Source organism: Gracilinanus agilis, chromosome 1, assembly GCF_016433145.1.
Source record: "Gracilinanus agilis isolate LMUSP501 chromosome 1, AgileGrace, whole genome shotgun sequence".
Lineage (NCBI taxonomy): Eukaryota > Metazoa > Chordata > Mammalia > Didelphimorphia > Didelphidae > Gracilinanus > Gracilinanus agilis.
Window position 1 is genome coordinate 166,237,821 of NC_058130.1, and position 24,454 is coordinate 166,262,274.

Genomic DNA, 24,454 nt, shown 5'->3' on the forward strand with positions numbered 1-24,454 from the left:
CCGTCCCTCCTTCCTCACCTGTAGCTCCAGTGGTCGATCCCTTTGCACCTAGTGAGGGGCAAAGACAAGAGAATAGGGGGTTGGGGGCGGTTACTGAGCAGCCGCAGCCTCCGCCACCTGGCCCCGCCCTTCCCCTCCCCCAGATCCGCCCCTTCCCTTCCTTCCACCCTTCCCCGAGCCACGCCCCTCCCCCTGCAACTCCCCCAGCCCCGCCCCGTCCATCCTCACTCCGCTGAGCCCCACCCTACTCCCTCGGACCCCGCCCCGCTGCCCGAGCTCCGCCCCGCTTCCCCAGGCTCCGGCTGACTGCTGGGAGGACTCGACGTCTCTGGGCTCACCCTTGGGCTAGGTCGGGGCTTGGCTGGGCTCTGTGGTCCTTGATTGACGGCAAGGGCCCCGCGGCCCGAGCCAGCCCTCCCGCTGTGCTCAGCCAATCTGCAGCCGAGGAGCGGCTGCGACACACGGGGACTGCTTCAGGTCCCGCCCCGGCCACGTGCGGCTTCTGTGATGACAGGTCGGGAGGGGGTGGGGCCTGGCCTGAAAGCAGAGCTGGACCCCAAGGGGTGGGGCTTGAGGCTGGGATCCTGCTGATTGTCCGCGGGGTGTCTCGACCCAGGGGCAGAAATGTTGCAGGGTCGCACGGGTGAGTTGTATAGCAAGAGCTTACCTGCTCTCTCCTCTGCATCTCTGCCCCAGACTGGTGCATAATGGTCAGAAGTGCAATAAGGAGAGACTCGGGCTGTAGCAGAGACTATACAAGCTTTGGGCTCTGATGTATTCCTCAACTTAGCTTAGGGTGATCCATTCCAGTTGGAGGGGCTTTCCAGTGGGAACATGTATTTACTTGTAGAGTCTCCATTTCGAGGCAAAGGTTTTTATTTACTCGGTAATCCTAAAATCTCAGAACTGAAAGGGTCCTCTTAGTAACAGTCATTACATTTTTACAGATGAAGAAACTTGACACCAAGAAACCTTAAGTGACAGGTCCCAAGTCATCTGATTCCAAATCATGTTATTTTTATTACACCACACAATTTAGCAACATTTGTTAGGTTCCTACTATGTGCAAAAAGCCTTATATTCAGTGCTAGGGATATACTATATACTCAAGTGAAAACTAACAGTTCTGGCTCTAAAGGACCTTGCGAAAGAATTAGGGGGAGGTTAATACATGCACAAATAAATATAAAAAGTGACTCAGTGGGTTGAGAGCAGCTAGGTCTAGAGCCTGGAGGTCCTCAGATACTTCCTTAACTATGTGACTGAGAAAGTCACTTAACCCCCCATTTCCTAGCCCTTACTTCTCTTCTGTCTCCATAAGACAGAAGATAAAGGTTTTAATTTTTTAATAATTTTTTAACAAAATGAAAGGTTTTAAGAAAAAAAGATATACAGACCAGTAGCTTCACAATTTTTTAGTGTATATATTCCTCTGTAATTTTTTTTAATTTCCTTTCCCTACCCAGTAGTAGTATTCTTTGTATCCAGTGAGAAAATATATTTTGAAAGGGAAAAAAAGGCTACTTTGAATTCAATAAGGCTTTCAAATAATTTCATTTTTATTAACCACAACGAAATTGAGGCAGTGTGAAACAGTGGATAGAGCTTGGAGTTGGGAAGACAAGCTTTCTAACACTTTTGTTACATTATAGTTTTGTAACCTTGCCAGTCATTTGACTTCTATATGCCTGAAGCAACACTCTAGCATTTATCTATTAAACCAGGGACCGGCTATGATCTTTAAAAGTGCAGGAAGTTGTCTACCCTGAGGAAACTGAAGATTCTTACTATCAACATTATACGAAATGGACAAAAAAGATTTAACTATATAGTTAGCCTATAGGAAAATGTTTGTTTACTCATTATGCTGAGTCATCTAATGAAAGGGACTCATAATTTTGGCCCACTCCCACCTCCCATCCCCAGCCAATGGGGTGAGCCCATGATTAGAAGATTGAGACACTGTAGATGAGGAAGAAGCAGCTAAATGGCTCAGTGGGTAAAGCACTGAGTCTGGAGTCAGGAAGACCTGAGTTGAAATTTGACCTCAGACACTTACTAGCATTATGAACCTGGACAAGTCACTCCACCTCTGTTTGCCTTAACCCACTGGAGATGGAAATGGCAAAAACTCTCCAGGATCCTTGTCAAGAAAACTTCAAAGCAGTGCTTGAAGAATCAGACACAACTGAGCAATAACAAAGTATGGACAAGATGCTGCATCACCATGGACATGTGGTCCTGAAATGACAAAAGCTGGGCCTCTGCCTTGCACCAATCTTAGGCACTCTGTGAATGGAAGAAGAGTGGAGTAAAGGAGAAGAAATGTTTCCTTTGGTACTCACAATGATGTAACTTGCCCTAGGATGCCCATATCCCAGCTGCCTCAAGATGGCAGCATAGGACAGTACAAAGAAACAACACAACTGGTGCTGGACTGAAGTCCAAGAAACTTTTTTAAAAAAGTATTTCAGAAGGTACAAAAGAAAGAGTCTATATGATTTTGGAGTAAATCCATATGTCTGTGTGCACCTATCCAATTCATAGTATCTGAAGGATTGTGCAACTATGGTTAACTTCATTTCTGGAGTGGCTTTGAAGTTTTGTGTTTTATAGAAGGGGGAAGGAGCAGGGAAGAAGCATTTATATTGTGCATATTATGTGCCAGATACCATGCTAAGCAGTTTTACAAATATTATCTCATTTGATCCTGAACATCAACCCTTGAATATAGATGATATTATTATCCTCATTTTATAATTACAAAAACTGAGGCTGCTAGAGGTTAGGTGACTTGCCCAGGGTCATAAGCTAGTTAGTATCTGATTTTTAAATCAGGTCTTTTTGACTCCAGGTCTAGTGCCATATCCGCAGTATCTCCAGCAGCCCAAAGATTTTCTAGGTAAACCTTTTTCCAGCTTTGGGTTTCTTTCCTCATCTGTTTTTTTATATTCCCAGTTCTCTCTCTGCCTAAGTTTGCCTTCAATTTGGAGAAACAGGAATAAAGTGAATGTTGGCTGTTTAGGTAGAGGATAGCAGGCCTCCTTTGACTGAAGGTTCACATTCTTTTCTTGGATGAAGACTCATTTCTGGTGTACCACTCTAAGGCATGCCCCCTTGATGTCTCAAGTCTCTAGTAAGAAATTTGGGACAAGGTAGCTGACCATGGGACTACTCTTTTCTTCAGTGATATTCCAGAGATTTTACAGGTCTACTTTCTCTCCTTTTCCTTCCTCTTCCCACTCAAACTCAACTGTTATGACATTCATGTTATGACTGACATGTTATGACATTCAAAGCTCTACATAGATATAAGGTTGTATTTCAACATATTTCTGTGTTGGGTCAGTAGGTTCCTCAAAAGGAATGTTCGGAGTAGAGGCTGGGGAAATTATCAGTTCCAAGAACTGCAATTAATTCCTACCTGGGTTTTCTTGGGTTTTTTTGTTTTTGCTTTGTTTTGTTTTTGTGGCATACCAGGTATATTCTTATCTTGAAAGTATTATTGATGTATAGTTATTGTAATCTATCTGCTCAAGTATCAGACTCATGGTCATTTTATTTCTTGATCATTGTATGTAATTGGTACTTTGTTAATCCTGACTACTCTCCAAACCAAATGATCAGGAAAATTCCTGGGCAGGGCCAAATAGTCCCAGCTAATACCTTATCAGACCACATTCCTTTCCAGGTCACATGTTTGATTAACCTCCTCCTCTTGATTGTCCATTGAGCCAATGTTAAATCCTATACCATGTCACCTGTTCATTAGCTACCTCCCATTCAACATTCCTTGACACCCCAATAAAAGTTTGGGAACACGTGCATATCTCTCTCTCTCTCTCTCTCTCTCTCTCTCTCTCTCTCTCTCTCTCTCTCTCTCTGTCTCCCAGAAGAGCAAGCACAATGAATCCCATGTTCCTAAAGCTGTTATCTCTGAGTCTTTGTTCCTTTGTTGACTTCTCTTTCTATTTCCTTCACTCATTCTCCCTCAGTTTCCAATTCTCCTTCTCAGGTGTCCACCCACAAATATATTAATTTGTGGACACAGTCAGGCACATTTTTAATATAGGATCTTCATATTGACTCTTATCCAAATTAAATTCTAGAAATAAGGATCAAATTTTTGACTCTGGGGGAGGTCCTGGCTTTGCCCAAGGAGAACAAAATGAGCAAATAACCCCATAGATCAGAATTTGTCATGACCTTTCCTTGAATAGTTGGATGATTCAATGGTTAGAGACCTGGACCTGGAGTCAAGAAGACTTAAAATCAAATTGAACTTCAGATACTAGCTGCATAATCCTGGTCAAGTCACTTAATCTCTGGTTGTCTCAGTTTTTTTAATGGTAAAATCAGGACAATAGTAGCACCTGCCTCCCAGAGTTGCTGGGCAGTTAGGAGTCAAGGTGGATAGAGAGGCAGGCCTGAAGCTAGGAAAACTTTCCCTTTTCAGGATTTGTATGAGACTTGTCCTTCATTTTGCAGTATAGTTATTTGTGGATGTGTTTGTCTCCTTTAAATGACTATCTAGCCTAGAGACATCACTTGGCAGATGCCTTAGGGGCTGGTGATCCACACCCTCTTAGTCCTTTACCCTGTCATTGTGGTTTGCCTGCCAGCTACTCTGGGTATAGGATTACTTTTGGCTTTCCCCTAGGATTCTTTTTTTTTTTTTCTCAAAATCTGGGAGGAAAGTCAATAAGTGCATAAACCCCAATTGAGTATAGGACAAATTTATTCTTGCTCAGGAAGCAATGAAAAGCTTGAAAAAGCAATGACAAAAGAATCACTGAGGCTACTGATATATGATTAGAACAGAATTTAGAAACAACACATTACTATTAGTTGTTGTTCATCCTTTGTTTTCAAAGAGCACCAATATTTCCGGGTAATGTCTTGACTTGGGCATGAATTGGATTTAAATGAGGCAGAGTTGTACAAATTAATCAGCCTCAGCTCTTCCAGAGTCATTGAAGTCCAGTGGTAAGACAAAAGTCAGGACAATTGACCATGATAGCTGAGGATGCAAGTGGAAGATTTTGATATCTTCAATATCTGACTAAGTTCTAAGTGTTCCACAACCCCTACCTTCAGCTACCTTCATGGCCTTTGGAACAAATTGTTCTCATCTACCCATTTCACTGGGGAAATTTTTACATGCTTGGGGTAGAAACTGCACTAATTTACTGACAGTTTAAGGCCCTCAACGGATCAACTAATCACCTAACCACCTACTTGGCCCCATTAAGTGCCTTTTTAAAGAGAACAGAAAACATAAGATTTTAGTGACTTTAGAATCTGAGGAGATTCTGCTTTCATGCCCAAGAAAAGTCACTAATAGCTATCTTAAAGAAGAGGTCCATGAGAATTCTATGTGGTTCAAGAGAAAAATTATTGGATCCCAATTTCCTGAACACCAGCCTCCTCAGTGGGGAATAGGAACTTTCCTGGATAGTGCTAAATCCTTAGAAACTTTCAGAACCAGCCTTCAGTGGAGAGGAGGATAATGTCTTGGACTAGTCTATATGCTTGGAGAGTTCTAGAATCTAGCCTTTTGGGGAGAGAAGAATATTTGCTGTGCAGCACTAACTTTGATGTTTCTTTTCTAATAACATATTCAAGTTCTGAATTTCAGTCTTCTAGTAAGGGAAGTATTCCTGGGCAGTATCAGCATTTTAGGGAGAAGATCAAACATGTGATCCTTGAAGTTTAAGGAAGGACTAAAGCCTTGGCAAGGGCAAATAAAAAACTCAATCTCTGCCATTTCTTACCACAATGAGTTATTTGGATAGAGCAGGTCTAATGGGAATAGTTCTATTTTCTTTCCAGGGGAGTTTAAGCACTGAAAGTAGTATCAATAAGCTGGACACCAATTGGATCCCTGGAGGAAAAGTGGAACTTACCAAAAACTTAAGGGGATTTCTGTCTAGTAAGTCCACATGTTTTTCCCCTTAAGGGGAGTTCAAGTCTTTAGGGTAGTTTCAGTAAGTCTGAATATCTATATGGGTTTCTAAGATGCCAAAGGGATTCACTGGAATGTTAGGGGAGTTATCTCCTTAGCAACTCCAAGTTTATTTTTTTTCTGAGGGTAGTCTGACCTCACTGCACCACTCTGAAGGCAGTCCAACCTGCAGGGTAATTCTATAAACTTGAGGCAAGGGATAGTATAGTATCCTAAGGGCAGATAGAAATCACTGGAAAGAGAGGAGAATTTTTACTTTCAATGAGTTCTTTGTTGATTTTTTCTTTTTTTTTTTAATGTGGGGTAAAATAAAACTTGCTTTGTACCTATGATATTTATTGTTACCTTGAATCCTTCCACACAGGAATTTTCATCTACTACTTTGGAGACTTAGACATGAGCTATTAATGCATCTTATGTTCCCTCACTTATCAGTTCATCAAGTGCCCAAACTCCTATGACCTCCATTTTCATTCTACCTTAGCCACATAGATGGGTGGTCCTATCAGATCTAAATATTACCCATAGACATTAATGCATTGCTGGTGGAGCTGTGAATTGATCCAACCATTCTGGATGGCAATTTGGAACTATGCCCAAAGGGCTTTAAAAGACTGTCTGCTCTTTGATCCAGTCATACCACTGCTGGGTTTATACCCCAAAGAGATAATAGGGAAAAAGACTTGTACAAAAATATTTATAGCTGTGCTATTTGTGGTGGCAAAGAATTGGAAAACGAGGGGATGTCCTTCAATTGGGGAATGGCTGAACAAACTGTGGTATCTGTTGGTGATGGAATAGTATTGCACTCAAAGGAATAATGAACTGGAGGAATTCCATGTGAACTGGAATGACCTCCAGGAAGTGATGCAGAATGAAAGGAGCAGAACCAGGAGAACATTATATACACAGAGACAGATACACTGTGGCACAATTGAATGTAACGGACTTCTCTACTAGTAGCAATGCAATGATCCAGAACAATTCTGAGGGACTTATGAGAAAGAATTAGAATTGTTCATCGGCTACAGGGAGGGTTTGGGGGGAGAGAAAGAACGTGAATCATGTAACCATGGAAAAAATATTCTAAACATTTTTTTTCAAAAACCAAATAAATAAATATTACCCATAATTATTCTTCTCCTATTCAGAACTCTGAATTTTAGTTTCTAACCAGGACATTTTATTCTTCAAACTTTCCTTCCATCTTACCCACTTCCAACCCTATTCCTTGTACTCATAATTATTTCTAATTCCTCCGTCTTTTTTTTTTCCTGGTCTTTAAGGAAGTAGGTCTTTTATACATCTATCTCATTGCAGAAAAGGGCTAGTTAAACTAATGTAAAATGTTCCTATGTAAATGTAAAAATGTTCCAATGCTAGGTGATTCCTTTATGAGGTAAAAACTAGTCCCTTGAAGGAATCAGAAAGGAAACAATAGGATCAAGAATAATGGACTATGTGGCAACTAGGTGGCTCAGTGGATGGAGAACCAGGCCCAGAGACAGGAAGTCCTGGGTTCAAATTTAACCTCAGACACTTCCTAGCTGTTTAACCCCAATTGCCTAGCCCTTACTACTCTTCTGCTTTGGATCTAAGACAGAAGGTAAGGATTTAAAAAAGAGAGAGAGAGAGAATGATAGGCCACTAGTCCAAGAGATCTTTAAAAGTTGGTTGTGAGTCCAGGAGAGAGCTTCCTCATCTTTTTCTATTTCATTTGCTGTTTTTTCACTTCCTGGAAAGAAGCTGTTAATTGTAATTTCTTTTCTCTTTTTTTTTGTTTACTCATATTTTTTCCTTTTCTGTTCTGCTAGTTTAAGCAGATAGATTTAATGAGCTTTGATGAAAGATCTTCCCTCAGCTGGCAATGGAGGTTTGTAGTTATATTCTCTGCTGTCTATGGAAGAGGGGTATTGGAGTTTTCCTGCCCTCTGAAGACTTTTTGTCCCTCCAATTGATGGGATTAAGCCTGGATTAGTCTGTATTGCTTAATGTGTCCTGAGGCTAAAACCTTGAGAGAGGAAAAAAAGGAGGGGGGGACATAAGATAGTGTTTTTGCTGAGATGTCCAGCAGTAGGGTCCCCCTGCTCTGTCCTGCTGTTAGACCTGGTTTTCTTTCCTCTCAAAGCACTCTGTTCTCTATCTCAGTGCAGTAAAGCCAGTAGGTCTGAAGTTTTGCTCCATCTAAGCTGAGATCTTCCAAACATTTTTGCTGTGTTTCTCTGGCTTTCTCCTCCTGCCACCTCCCCAGTGCCTGTGTTCAACTCCCTGAGTCCAGCACCAGCAAGGCCCTCTTGGGGATTTCAGGGGCCACTGGAGACTCCAAACAGCCCATCGGGGAGGGGTCCTGAGATTCCCCTTCTATACCCTCAGACTCAACAGTTCAAGAATTCAAGCCTTTTTCTTGGTGTACCTCTTGAGCTGTCCAGCAGTAGGATCCCCCTGCTCTGTCCTGTTGTTAGATTTGGTCCTCTTTCTTCTCAAAGTGCATTGTTTTCTAGCTCAGTGTGGAAAGGGATCAGAGGTTTTAAGATTTGCTCTGTCTAAGCCATCATCTTCCCAGAATCCCCCATGAGTCCAGGAGAGAAAGTCAAAGAGAAACAGCTTATAGTGAGATATGTAGCTGAGAGAGTGGAAACAGGCTAAGGTAACCACCAGAGAGAAAGGGGCCAGGATTCTAGAAGTGATGCTGCTATGGCAGAATGAACAAAAAGCATAGCAGAATGGGAGCCATGTTAGTAAAATCCCTACTGTACTGTAGATCCCAAAGTAGTAATCCTGACATTTCCTTTCTCTATTGGGAATTCTTTGTGAAAGATTAAAGCTTTTCCTTCTGGGCACAGAGATGTTTATTTACCTTTGTTTTAGATATTTGCTTTGCATTTATATTAAGTATTAACTGTGGGTATTTGCTAGTCTGAGTGTACTTATTGGAAATAAGGCAATTGGTGGTGGTGGGGTGGGAGAATATTCCCAGAGAAGAATAAGAGTAAGACCTGTCACTGAGTTTTTGTCAGAGCCTTATATCTGTTTGGAGGCTTAGAGTGACAAAAAATAGAATTACAGAATATTTGATAAAACTTCCTAGAGTGGAGGAAGAACATATTTACACTGGAAAATCCATTTGGCCTGGAGTTAATCTTTCCTACACATCCTTTTGCCCTTCATCTGACTTCTCTTTCCTCCCTTCACCATTTTGACCATATGGTCAAGTTCTATCATATCCTATCAGTAGCTGTCCTTAAATCTCTTGCCCCCTTTTCCTATCACTAGCTATGCCTTATACAATTTAAAACTTGGGTTACCCACACTTTTAGAGAAAGTAATACAAATGTAGTTGCTAAAATTTTATGCTATCTAATCTAGTGATGGCAAACCTATGACATGAGTGTCAGCACTGACATGCATAGCCATTTTCTATGACACATGGCCACAGAGAAGTATGGGGCCGAGTGCTGAGGATGAAATATTTGCTGTAGTGTAGTGTAGACACGCTGTGCACTATAGATGACAACTCTACCTATATTAATTTACCTAGTTTGGTTTATTAAATAGTTATATATTATAATTATACATTTTTGTTATTTAAAGTATAAATTCACAAAATTATGATTTTTTTCTTGAAGTGACACACCACCTGAGTTATGCTTGTTTTTTTTGGTGAATTTTGACATACCAAACTCAAAAGGTTGCCCATCACTGATCTAATCTCTACTGAGTCCTCCATGCTGGGCAACAATTCTTTTATTTTTCTGTGAATAACTAGGACATTCCACAAGCTATTTCAAACTGCCTCCTCCTTCTCCCTTTCAGCAGAAGACCTCACCTCCTACCTTAAAGAAAAAATAGACAGAAATAAAAAAATTTGGTGGAGTGGGGGGATTTGAGGGAGGTGGGGTTATAATTAGTTCTGTGCTAGATATGTTGAGTTTGAGTTGCCTATGGATAACTCTTCTAAATGGATTTGTCTGGCAGGCAGTTAATGACATGGGATGAGACCAGTTCAACAGAAAAGTTGTTTAGATATAGAAAGCTAGACACCAATTGCAGAGAGATGCTTGAACCAATGGAAACTAAGCATATATTCAAGAGAATATATCTAAGAGAAAACAGTTCCAGGTAGATCCCTAGGGAACGTTTTCTCTGAAGGGATAGGAGATAATCACAATTGCTAACATTTGTATAATGCTTACTATGTGCCAGGCATATGTGCTAAATGCTTTATAATTATCATATCACTTGATCCTTACAACAACTCTGGGAAACAGGTGCTATTATTATCACTATTATACAGATGAGGAAAGTGAAAGATTAAGTGACTTGTTCAGGGCAACAAAATTAGTGTCTTGAGGCTAGATTTGAATATAGGTCTGACATTCTAACCTATGTTACCACCTAGATGGATGATGGGTGATTGGCAAACATCCCTCCCTACCCCAGTTCATTTCTAAATGGGGTATATCCAAGGAAGAGTTACTTCTTTGCTTGAAGAACATGGTATGTTGGTATGGGAAGTCAATAAGAGAAACAGCCTCAAATAGATACAAATCTGAGACTCCTCTTTTGACTCCTTTTCTGATCCATACCTTTCCTTGTTGAAAAGCTTTAATCTCCTAGCAAACTAGAAGTCAAGAGGTTAACATTCTCTTATTTGGTCAGAAATACAACTGTTTTTTGTTTCAAAAGTAGTTTAGACACTCAAGGTCATAAATTCCTCCAGGAGGGGGCATTTCACCCCTGAGAAAATATTCCCTATCACAACTTTCTGATAAGGTTTCTGATAAGGACCCAGCCAAAGTTCAACCTTAGCCTTGTTCTATTTGGAAGCTATTGAGAATCTTTGTGTTTTGATATGACATAATTTGTGTTTCTGCGCAAACATGAAGTTTTGGTGGGGGGTTCTTTTGTGTAAAGTGAATCTTGAAGTATATATAATAAACTCCATGCTGCCAGAGACAGAGCTGGAAGCATGAGCTAAAAGATCTTCTATGTCCGTTACTCCTTATCAACTAAGCCGTCATTATCAAATTATCTGGAGATGATAAAAAGATCTCGGGATGTTGGTTGGGTTAATTCAGTGTCCTCTGGTTTATAAGTGTAATAGCAACCTCTGAGAAGAAGATGGAAATCATGGAAATCAACATAAATGACAACTGACAGTTATGGAATTTAGAATTTACCTAGATGGCATGAGCCAGGGGCAAAAGACAGTTGCTGCCACCACTATAAAAACCTAGGAGCTGAGCCTTTCAGATCTTGAGAACAGGGACCGGGTGGTGAGTGGGTAGGCCTATAGACCTGCACTAGCATCTGAATCCTATTGCCTTGAGTATCAATTCATCAGTTGCTGAATAGGGCTGAGAGATATACATCAAACATCTAACCATCAAGAAGAATTTCATAAAATCTCACTCCACCTGGTCAAGGCCACGGCCGGGCCTGACCAGGGCTGAGAGGGAGAAGGTATCTCTCCAGCCAGCTGCCAACTTGATTAACAACTGATTTAGCTAACTTTAGCACTTGTAGACTAACATAATCATCCCCACACCATCTTCCTTATCCCTTGACCCTACCGCTTGAGTTATTACAATTAAATCCTTAAACTTATTCAGATGAAGACTTTATTATTCCAAAGATCAGTTAATAGTCTTGCATCTAAGAGGAAAGGGAATACTTTAGCTATCGAGTTATCCAATTTCATTAATAACTATTCTCACCCTAAACATTTATCCATTAACCCAACCCCAAGCCAAGTAGCCAGAGAGGCTGTGTGAATCAGCTCACAGCTTCTCACTTGCCACTTAAGCTTGGGCACTGTAGGTGGGACTGGTGCTCTACTGAATAATAAATATTGGTGGGCCTGGTGTTCATTATCAATCTTTAGTGTTCACCTAGGCTTCCATTCCTTATTCAGTCAGGTCCTTATACTATCTGAGGACCTTGGGCCATCTCTTTATCAGGCCCCAAATACAGAAGCACCATACCGCTGCCCATAATATAAGCAGATCATTCCTCAGGATTGGCTAGACTGTTGTGGCTACTGGGAGACTCTGCTATGGAGTCTAGCTATTGGACCTCTGATGGTTTGCCCTTCTTTTTTTTTTTAAACACTTACCTTCTGTCTTGGAATCAATACTACATATTGGTTCCAAGGCAGGAAAGTGGCAAGGACTAGGCAATGGGGGTTAAGTGATTTGCCCAGGGTCACACAGATAGGAAGTGTCTGAGGCCAGATTTGAACCCAGGACTTCCTGTATCTGGGCCTGGCTCTCAATTCACTAAGCCACTTAGCTGACCCATCCTTCCCTTTGAAGTGTGCAAGATCATGACCTGGTCCATTCTGCCTCATTCAATACTCATTCAATGAAGAACAAGAAAGAAGTAACACCAAAAAAGGCAAAAGAAACAAGACATTCTATGCATTCATGACTACATGGCAACCTTGGGTGGGGAGATAAGACAGTGGACAGCAGCATCTGCTACCTCTTTCTCCACTCAGAGACTTACAGCATTTCTTCTTGCCATTGAAAGCTATCAGGGAGAGAGAGAACTTTTTGTTTGTACCTTTTGTATACAAAAGTTCCAGCTCAGCAGACATTAAAAGACTTTTTATCATGATGTAGTAAGCCAACAGAAAATGGGCACTAAATACTTACACATTCTCTTAATTAGGTATTTATTAAGTATTATGTGGAAGCAGGCTCATCAAGCCTTCACTGAGATTACTGTAACAATAAAAGAGAGCTTCTGCTAAACTATAATAATAATAAGAGCCAATACTCAAATGTTATGATAGAGGGGGAGAGAGAGAAAGTCTATGAGGTGAGACCCTCTCCTAGCTCTCCCTTCCCGCCAAATATACACTGGGAGACTTTGAGGGAATGTCACCCTGAAACTGGGTGACCTGGATGGTTGTGCTGCCCCACAGGAAGCTGCCCTATAAGATGAAGTATGTGGTACCCCAATCCGATGAATGAGGACAGGGTTCACACAAACCTCCCCCAAGGTCAGTCAACTTTACAGCGAGTGGTCTGGCTCCAAGATGGAGGCAGCCAGACCAAACTGTGGTTCCCCTCCCCATCGTTGTCTCTCAGGCACTCTGGAACACTATCTGACTAATGAATGGCTTTTATTATTTGCAATTTAGGGGTTGGGGAAAGGTGTGAAGGGCAGATGGGCGTCATGACTATCCAGGCCACCCAGTTTCAGGGTGACACTCCCTCAAAGTCTCCCAGTGTATATTTGGTGGGAGGGGAGAGCTAGGAGAGAGCCCTCTTCTCTATTTCTATGGGGTCTGCCACTTAGGTGGGAAACCCAATGATTCCCACTTCTAAGCTTCTCCCCTTGCCCCTTCTCCTTCTATTTCTATTTCTCTGTTTCTATCCTTTTCTATAATTGTAAGTTAGACCAGAAAGGGTTTCTCAGCAAGGTTGGATAATGGGAGAAGGAGACTAAGAGATAGATCTCAAAATGGAGTCCAAACACTGACTTGGTGATTGAAGTCTTGTTGGGTGAGATTCGAAAGAATATTTAACCAGGGAATCAGGGTTTCAGTGTCCAAAGAAAGATCCTCAGGAAACCCTCAGGACTAGATCAGAGCTGGGATGTCCTCCACCAGAACCCCTTTCCTCTCCCCCTTTCTCCCAACAATATCCCAGAATTCTCTCTGATCTCAACTGACACTGTCACCAACTGTCAGTCACTCCTTCTCTGGCTACTTTTGTCCCATCCCCCTTGCACAAATCCCATCTTTACATTACCAGCAGGCAAAAAATGCTGCATATTGTGATAATGAGATTAAATCTATCTTGCCCATCTTTAGATTTAATCACCAAAGGTGAAAACATCTTCACTTAACTTAAAAGTTGGGAGGTCTGTGACCCTCATGTGCTAGAGTGAGTGACAAATCAGAATTTACTGACTGCCTCCTGGGCAGTCCTAAGAAAAAAACGTCTGTTGTGATTGGACACATAAACTAAGAGGAAGGCACAGGAAGTGATGCAAAAGAAGCCCCTTTAAAAAAAGAGTTCAGCTTCTCTCTTGTTCCTGACTTGGAGGAGCTCTGCAGCTGGGACCCTGAGACTGTAATAGGTATAGGCTTTAAAAGTATAAAAGCAGATTTTTGCAAGCATATTAGGGAAAACCTTTGCTGAAGTCATGGACATTCTGAATGGAATGCAGAGGGTAGAGAGGAGAGAGGAAGCAACAGACATTGCTGTTTTGTGAGGGGTTTGGAACAATCAGCAGTCCCTCTTTGACCTGGGATCTTGAAGATTGGTGAAGGTTGTAAAGGCTGAAGATATCATCCTGCAAGTCAACTCTGAGTAGGGAAGAGGCCTGTGTTCTGGTGGACAGTTTGCAGACATCTTTCCCTACCTGGTTACTTTTGGATCATTGGCTGTGGAGGAGTTGGTTCCTGGTATCCTGAAGACATCTCTGGATCAGTTGTGAGAACCCCAAACCCAAGCCCTCTTCCTCAAGTCCTTAGCCAAGCTGTCAACCTGGCAGAAGCCAGAGTTGGCTAAGGAATTTTCCCTTTTAACTCCAGTCCTGGTCAGTTAGACTTAGTTTCACCTCATCCCCTCTCCTATTCTTTCAAATTGCAATTAAACTGTTTTCTCTGTTTGTTTTCTTCATACCTTAAAGTTCTCATAGTGTGTGTATTTGTTAAACTCTGTGTTTATCCCTGGCTAGGTGGATCAGTGTGACAGTTAAGGCCCAACTGTCACTCCTGTCAACTGCCATTCCCCAAACAGCTAAACCCAGTTTCCCTAACTTATGTGGTCCCAGACTATTGTCCATTCCTGTCTCCTACTCACCCTTCTGAACCCAGATAAATATTTAATTTAACCCCCAGTTTTTACCTTAAGAAGACTTTGGTGAGACTGTTTTTAAATCTTGCCTTTGGAATTCCACGTGGTGAGTGTAAAGACCGAATCTTCCTGAACTTCTCTTAAGGAACTTCCCTTTCAAAGGAGACTCTGACTGAAGCTTTTGCTTCATTCACCTCCAGGGCCCTCTGACTTTCCAGCCTTTTGACTTTCTGGCTTGGGCTCAAGGCTGAACCTCCCTCAGCTGAGGGTTAATTAGATCTTCCTGGATTAAACTAGGGGACTGGAGCAAATTACCTAGTGTGTTAGATTACTTATCCTATCTTATCCTCTCTCTCACTTCCTTATTTCCTCTTCCACTCCTCAGTTGTAAATAAACTTCCATAAAAGTCATTTTCACTTGAAGTTATTCTTTAATTGGGGATTAATAATTATTCAATTCCCTGGCAACCAAACCTTTTAATATTCACCCAATCAAAACCCATTTTTACCCCTTACAATATGTTTCAAAAACTAGTCTTTTATAGGTCAGTTACCCTCCCCATTTTGGAAGAGGGCAGGTAGCTCTCTCTAATGATCTAGCCTCAGGGCAGAACTCTCTAATATCCTTATTTTCATCATCTTTGGGGAGCTAAGCTGATTTTCTTCTGTGGAAGTATTCTTCCTTTGGCCAGTTAAATGTGGAGTTTTCACATCTCTAAATGTACTAGCTACACATCCTTTAATGATGTCTCATCAAGATTCCTCACCCTATTTTCTCAGCTTCATTTCCCACCAGCTTCACTCTTTTGGGTTGGACTGTATCATGGCCTCAGGGAGCTTCATCATCCTATCAAGGTTTTGTATTCACATCTCATCAGTACCTTTTGCTTTTTTGATTAGAGGGCTGGAGAGAGCTGAGCAAAGGTTCCATTTAAAGAAGGTTCCCAGACAGTCATCTCTTCATTCCCAACCAGGTTCTCCTTTGGATGAGATTCATTCATGCCTCTTTTAGCATAATGTTTAGAATACAATAAATGTTTAATGTTTATTGACTGACTAACTGAGCTTAAGTTTCTCTTCAGCTTTCTCTCCAGATTTCTCTTGCCTCCTTTTCTCCTAGGTATATAAAGAAGGAAGCTTTGACCTAGGAATCACCTTTAGTCTGGAGTCCAATCACACCTTGACCCCCTTGCCTTGCTTTCAGTTCTGAAAAAGTTTAAGTCATTCCTTCTTGTGCTGTAAAGCTTCTGGGAATATAGGTCTAAGCCTAGCTAGGCTAATGTTTTTTGTTTTTTTCCCCCCATCTGTTTGCAATTTGCTTCAGTTTTTCCTTTAGGAAGGAAGGGATCGTGTAAACATTTGTAAAAACATCTAGTGTTTCACAGGCTTCCTGCTTTTGAAGACATACTGACTGAGGAAATAGATGCCTAGGCATCTGGAATTGTCAGCAACAGGTAGAAAATAGGCTTGATTTAGCTGGAGAAAGTATATGAAATATGGAGTTCTTTTAAATGATATCCTCTGATGCCCTTCAATTGGGGAAAGGCTGAACAAATTGTGGTATTTGTTGGTGATGGAATACTATCGTACTAAACGGAATAATGAACTGGAAGAATTCCATGTGAACTGGAAGGACCTTCAGGAATTGATGCAGAGTGAAAGGAGAAGAACCAGGAGAACATTGTACAGAGACTGGTACATTATGGCACAATTAAATGTAATGAACTTCTCTACTAGTGGCAGTGTAATGATGCAGGACAATTCTGAGGGACTTATGAAAAAGAACGCTATCCATATCCAGAGAAAGAATTATGAGGGTAGAAACATAGAAGAAAAAATATTTTCTTTATCGCATGGTTCCATGGGAATATGATTGGGGATGTTGACTCTAAATTATCACTCTATTGCAAATATTAATAATATGGAAATAGGTCTTAATCAGTGATACCTGTAAAACCCAGCTGAATTTTTTGTTGTCTATGGGAAGAAGGAGGGAGGAGGAGAGGGAGAGAATATAAATCAGGTAACTGTGGGAAAATATTCTTAATTAATTAAATTTTAAAAAATCCTCTGGAGAGAACAGTTCCTTAGTATTTTTCCCCCACACAGTATGTCATATGTAATAAGTGGCTATTTTAGAGAGGTGGGGAGATGGCATTGAGTAATATACCTGTGGAGGGATGGCACTCAACTCCCCTCTCAATGGCCATTATTACTTAGCAAACTAAGGGGATTTCTCTGAAAATGGTGGCAAGTTGGAGGCGGGAGCAGGCCTCAGGGGACAGAGAGAAGGTTTCTCTAAGGGATGAGGTAGGTAGAAACCCTAGCCTGAGTGGCACAGAGCCCAAAGCACAACTAGGCGGGGCTTGCTCAGTTGGTAGTTCCAGTCATGAAACTACACACAGTCCCCCTTCCCCTCTTTGCCCTTGAGATGAATTTACTTGTATCCTCTTATCTGACTGTGAATTATTTATTATGTCTGACTGATAAAATTGAGGGGGATGATGGGTAGAGGGGACCAGGAAGCCCTATTGATCTAAGCCCCAAGGTCCTTCCCTGATGGGGAGCCAATATTGGTTTAACACTACAGGTTCACCTTCCCTTCCCAACTAGATCTGCTTCTGTTCTGTTGTCTATCTTATAATTATTAAGGCAGGGTCTCTTGGTAAGGCAAGGTGAGGATTTTGGGAGTTGGGGGGATTAGCTACCAAGTCAGAAGTCTGATTCCCCTCAGGGGATTCAAGTATTCTTGAACATGATGTTGTCAACTGCAGGCCGCTGGCAAGAATCACAGGCTTTTTAGGAATCACAAGAGTACAGTAAACCCTCAGGTTTAGCTCTCCAAGGTTGAAAGAAAGCTCCCTTTCTTCCACCCTCCTTGAGCTTCTATTCCCCAAAAAGCCCCTCCTCCAGGGCTCTATCCTCCCACGATCCTTTGCTGTCTCTTCAACTGTCATTCTTGTCCCTTTTTCATGCAACATTCCATTTGAAAAATGGCCTTCCTCAACCACTTAACCTTACATATAGCAGGGCCCAAAGCAATTGGATTATACTTAAGGAGATAAGAGTGCAGTAAACAAAATATTTTTTTTAATGTCTTATTGACACCTTTACTTTTTACATCACAGTCATTTTTGGATATACCTTTCTTGCTTCTCCTCTCCCTCTTACTTCTATTGAGTCTTCCTAATTGGACTGACACAAGGATTGAGACTGATAGTGCACTAACTACTCAATTCTTAGTAGTTTTCCACTTCTCTACTGAAAAGAGGAAGGCACTTTCTCAGTTCTTATTCCAGTAACTGGTTATTACAATTGCTAAGCATTTCATTTCACTTTTCTAGTCATTATGTGTACATTAATTTTATTGGTTTTATAATTTCACATATCCTCTTTTTTTGTTCTCTTTTTATAGGGAAACGTGCTTTTTCTTGAGGTGTCAAATTCCTTCTGCATCAATTCATATAACACTTCCCATGTTTCTCTGAATTATTCCTATTTGCCATTTCTGATAATAAAATAATATTGCATTATATTCATATTTAACAATTTGTTTAGCTGTTCCCCAGTCAGTGGAAAACCACTTTGTTTCCAGTTTTTCCACCAATTTATTTTAAAACTACATATATCTTTACTTGATCTTTCAAGATAACTCATTCCTTTAATGTCAGCAGCACCTAGAAGAAAAGAATGATAGAATCATATTGTTCTACTTGGAAGGGATCTCGGAAGTAAACGGTTGACCAACTTCCTCTCAAATTATGATTTACTTTGACAGGTGGTCATTCTCTTGTGAGAAAGAGATCCAAACTATTGTCTCAAGTGAAGTTTTTGCAACATTTGTACATTCACAGTCATAGAATTTTAGAGTTGGAAGGAATTTTTAGAGGTCATATATTCTATTCTGTACATCCATTCTATTTGACCAGACTTGCCCTGTTCTCTGAGGGCCCTAAAATCTTAGATTTAAAGGGGATCCAAGAGGTCAGATAGCTCAAATTTCTGCCCATGCACAAATTACTCCCACAGCATCTTTGATATATGGCAATTCAGACTCAGCTTAAATACTTCCAGTGATAGGGGAATGAAAACCTTGTTATCTAAGGCATTCTTTCATTGGTCAGACAGTTTTAATTATTAGAAATTCCTTATATGATATGATATGATATATGATTTTGTAAAAGGGTAAAAGGGAATTCTTGGTTCTCTTTGAGTTCACACTTGTGAAAGGGAATCCTTTATTCTCTTTGCTATTATAAGTAAAGTGTGTGCAGAGAGCAATGGCTTAGGACAGCAGAGTAAGGAATTTTAGAATTCTACTGGGGAGGGGGCAGTTAGGTAGCTCAGTGGATTGAGAGCCAGTCCTAGAGACCGGAGGTCCTAGGTTCAAGACTAGCCTCAGACACTTCCCAGTTGTGTGACCCTAGGAAAGTCACTTGACCCCCCATTGCCTACCCTTACCACTCTTCTGCCTTGGAGCCAATACACAGTATTGACTCCAAGATGGAAGGTAAGGGTTTAAAAAAAAAAGAATTCTACTGGGGAGAGTCAGTTAGCTTGTACTGGATTCATTCTCTCTTTACCTGAAGAGGAACTGGATACCTTCCTTTGCTGGCTGTGGTTATCTGGACTTCTCCATCCTACCTGCTTCTCTGTTACCAGATTGAAACTCAAGTACAAGCTTGAACTAGGTGGAGAGGCTAGGGAACCACTTAGTGAATTCACACCCTACTTAGTGCTAGGTAAGAAGCCAGCAAGATACTTGGAGAGCTCTACCTTTTTTTCTAACTCAAACAGTCAGAAACTTGTGAATTCTTTTAAGAAGTTCACACCTTCAGAAACTGTGAACCCTTTCAATGAGTATTTACCCCTCTAGAAAATGGGAACTAGTTCCCACAAACATTGCCCCCTGGACAGTGCTAGACTATTTGGAAGCTGTGATTGGCCCCTGTGAAAAGGGACAGAGACAGGAAACCACCAGAAAAGCCACAAAATCCTTCAGCTGGAGGAGTCTTGTGAATTGAGTCTTGTGGAGAATGTCTCCTGGAGAGAGTCTTCGAGGAAACTTCACTGGACACTGTGGCTTGGATCGTGGCTTCAACTTAGGTTCTGACTCCTGGACTACTTCATTGGGTGAGTGAAAAGGACTGACTCCTTTCTTAGTTTTCCTAAGAGATTAGCTTCCAACTTGGAGGAGGCCTTGTAGTTACTCACTACTGGCCCTCCTGGTTGAAGATTAGTATAGGTATTTTCCCTAACCTCTCTCATATTTCTCTACTTTATTGTTTCCCCTCTAATTTGGTAAATACACTTCTCACTTGAAATACAGTAACTTCTGCTACCACGTTATTTCATATAATTTAAATCCATCCACTAAATTTAACCTTTACATTTTTGGTGACCATGAAGGGGTTACAAGTATCCGTAATTTTCTGATATTTTCTTTTCTTCTAACTCTAAACTACCCGTCAGCCAGCGATTAGTAACTAATTCCTCAGCTGAAGAAATGTAAGTCTTAAACTTTAAAAATAAATAAGCAACCAAACATGACAAACATCAGACTGAGAAGCATAACACAAATTTGGAAAATGCTATTTCTTGAATATCTAAAATGGCTCATAACTCCAGAAGACAATTGTTTAGTCGAACTCAGAGCCTAATTAAAAGCTCAAAATGAAAATAAAATGAATGATTGAATGATCTGGAAATTTGACTGGAAAATAATGAAGTCTCTGTAAAGGAGCATTGGAATTGGAAAAAAAAGGGGGGAACTCTTAAATTCAGTCTCTGTATCCTATCATATATTATATTTGTTGATAGTTTGTTTTAAGATCTAATTTTGTTTGTTAAGTTATTGTGTTTTGGCTGTTGGCTATGTGTTTCCCCACATGACTGGACTGAAGAAAATACCATTGTAAAAGTCCAGGAAAAATTTAATGATAAAAAAAAAATTAAATTGATTTTAAAGGGCCTTCTGAAGTGAAGTGCCTAAATATTGTCCATCTCTGCATTTGTAAAAATGTAGTGGATGAGAAGTATAATCTCATCTGGGAGGTAGAAGTTTTTCTAAGGGGCATGGTACCCCTAAATATCTTTCCTCCACATTAAAATGGATGAGGCATATAAAAGACATGACTTTTAGAGCTGTTACAATCTCATGCCAAAGGAGGGAGCAAACCCAAGGAGTTTGGTTACCCCGTGATGGGTTATAATATTATAAAGTTTTCCTAAGGGGTATGGTACCCCTAAATGGCCCCCAAGAGGGAGCATTTCAGCCAAGATCAAAAGCTATGAGCTTCAGTGACTGCCTGAGTTGATCCGAGTGTTGGTCAACACCCTCCTCAGGGGGGACTGCATAATTGTCATAGGGACTGTATAATTGTCATAAGACTAAAAAATCTTTTAAGAAAGAAACATTTCAGGAAAAGGAGCTTGATAACTCTTTGAATCTAGAAGATGAATTGTTTGAAGAAGTACCATGAAGATGCCCAAAGAAAACCTCCACAGCATCAGAAGATCCAGCATGAACTTTGGAATATATCTGACTGAAATGTGGGGGGTTGAACATAAGCATTTTGAATGTAAACTTGCATGCCAAAGGGGATTGATCCCTAATTGGCTTATTGTCAATATGCCTAGTATTAAAATCATTATCTGGGATAAGATGGATGCCACCTTGACTGACAGGGCTGGCAGTTGAGAATTTGGAATGTTCCCAGGGGCTGTGAGCCAGGGGAAAAAATTGGTTGGCTCCACCCTATAAATACCCCCTTGGAACAACAGTTGGGGTCTCAGACTTGAGAAAGCTCAGAATTGAGCAGGCTTCCCTTGGAATAAGAACTGGGACAGAGGAAGGTGAAGGGTGGAAGAAGAGGGTAGGCCTGAACCTATAACCTGTACCTGACTGAGAGAGAGAGCTAATGATCAATCAACATTATTGATAGTAAAGCTGAGAGAATATAAAGATCATCAATCAATATCAACATCAATAGCCTTTCCTAATCTCTGGTTTGGCTGTGGCCAGGTCAGGTCAGAGTTAGTGAGAGGGTGAAGACCTCCAGCTTCTTGACCAACAATTAGCTTAGTAGCCAAACAAATAGCAATAGAGTTCCCAAATCCTCAAACCTATTATCTTGTTTTCCTTTCCCCATTAATAGTTAATACAGTGATTTACCAACAAGTACTTTTTCTGAGTGGTTATTCTACCAAAGCCCTTGGGAAGGGGAGAATCAATACACAGTCAGATAACAATGCTTCCAATAGCCAATCAGTAGCCTTATCAATAACTAATACAACCTCAGGTCGGGCCTAGTAAGGTTAACCATCTACTTAATCTCTCAAGGGTCCCAACCTGGGCAACTGACAGGTTTAACCAATCAAGCCTGTCAGGGAGAAGAGGGATAAATTACATCCATAGCTATTGTGAGAGGAGTGTGTGTTCCTCCCTCACCAACTATAGCTGGCTTAGGCTTTGGGCACCTGATCCCTCATCCATTCATACTATCTCTAAGATCTACATACCATCCATTATCCAAGATCTAAAGGAAGATCTAGAGAGAGAGATATAGATAAAGATATTATCTAGGGCCTATTCATTTCTTTTTAACACTAGCAAACATTAGTTTGCTCTCTCTTTCTTCCTATCTTTCATTTCCCTTTTATCTCTAACTATTGCCATTTCCGATTATGTAAAATGATTCATTGGGGAGACTAGTCTCCCAAAGAATCACAGAGGGGATTGTTAAAGGGAATTCTTTATTCTCTTTGCCTAGCTGGAGCTAACACTTTGGTTAACACTAACTTAAGTACAATCTTGAACTAGGTGGAGGAGCTAGCAAACCACTTAGTGAATTCACACCCTACTTAGTGCTAGGTGAGAAGGCAGCAAGATATGTTAGACAGGGTGGTATAGTGCTTGAATAAGATGGACCTGGTGAAGGTGGCCCAAGATCCTAAATGGTATAAGTATCTAAGCTGAGTGAGGAGAGGGATGTCTGGATGGCCACCAAGGTATTGCTGGTAACCACCAGGGCTTATAAATGTTCAGCTCAGCTAAGCACTTGACCCACGAACAGTGCCAAAGCCAAAGTGAAGCTGTATATTGATCCACACAGCTCCTCTGGTTCACTGGCTTGGGTTTGGGTTGATGGATAAGGTTTATGGTAAGGATAATAATTGATAAGGTTGGATTAACGTGGTTGACTGTGATTTACTCAACTATTTCCTTCCCCCTTAGAGGTATATACTAGGTTGTCCTTCAGAATAACACCAGTCTTCGTTTAACTTTGTTTGAGACTTTAATATCACTAAACTCAAAGGGGTAGGATTCAGGATAAGGAAAGTGGTGTTGGGGATGGCTATGCTAATCTAATGGGAGCTGGAGTAAGCTAATCATTCACTAGCAAGTGAGCACCTGGCTGGAGAGGTTCTTCCTCACAGACCCTGGTCAGGCCTGGCCATGGCCTAGACCAGGTAAAAGGAGGGCTTATGATCTTCTTCTTCTTCTTGATATATGTTTGATGTGTATCTCTCAGCCCTAACCAGTAATAGGTGAATTGATTGTTTGGGGCAATAAGGTACAGATGCTGGAGTGCAGGTCTATAGGCCTACCTACCCACACCACTCAGGACCCTTCTCAAAAATGAGACCCTGAAGTCTTCTGCCCCTGGGCTTTTATAATGGTGGTAGCAACTGTCTTTTGCCCTTGGCTCAAGCCATCTGGGTAAATTCTAAATTCTATAACTGATGATCTGTCACTCAAGTTGGTCTCCATCTTCTTCCCAGAAGTTGCCTATTACAGATACTTGGAGAGCACTACTCTTTTTTCTAACTTGGTTAGAAACTTGTGAATTCTTTTAAGAAGTTTACCTTCTCAGAAACTGTGAACCCTTTCAATGAGTATTCACTCCTCCAGAAAGTGGGAACTGGTTCCCACAAACACTGCCCCCTGGGCAGTGCTAAACTATTTGGAAGTTGTAATTGGTCCCTGTGAAGAGGGGAGGAGACAAGAAGCCACTATAAAAGGCCCTGAATTTCTGAGGCTAGGGAGTGAACTCCAAGGAAAACGTAGGCTTCAAAAAGAAGGTCAGCTTAAAGAAGAAAGTCAGCCTCAGGAGGCACCTTGAGCTCAAGTCATTGTCTTGACCTGCTTCTTGGAGAGAACCTGGATGAGTGGATAGCTGACTTTTCCTTCCTGTCTCCTGGAGAGAGTTTAATTCTGGTTGAAGGTTTAAAAGTCCTGGCTGAGCCAAGCACTGGAACAATATTTAGTTAGATAAGTTAATGTCTTCTCTACCCTCTTGTATTCCTTTGCTTTCACTTTTTCCACCTATTTTGTAAATAAAAGATTTATAATTTTCATATATTTAGCCAAACCATTAATTTTAACACTTTGTTGTTTTGATGAAAGGAGGATGAGGAAGGATGATGGGAGAAAGGAAGGGAAAAGGAAGGGAAGGAAGGAAGCCGGGGTAGTCCCCAAGCCCTGGTGGGGAAAATAACTCAAGCCCTTTGGAGCTGAACAAAACTAGGCTAGATGATAAGGATATTAAGGTGGGTTTATTTAGGTTAGGAAAGGTAAGGGTTGGGAAAGCTATGAGTTAGATTTCCAGCAGTTAGCTGGGACCAAAGCTCTCAGGGGCAAAAGGCTCTCCTTGGTTCCTGAGAAAAGGCGCCA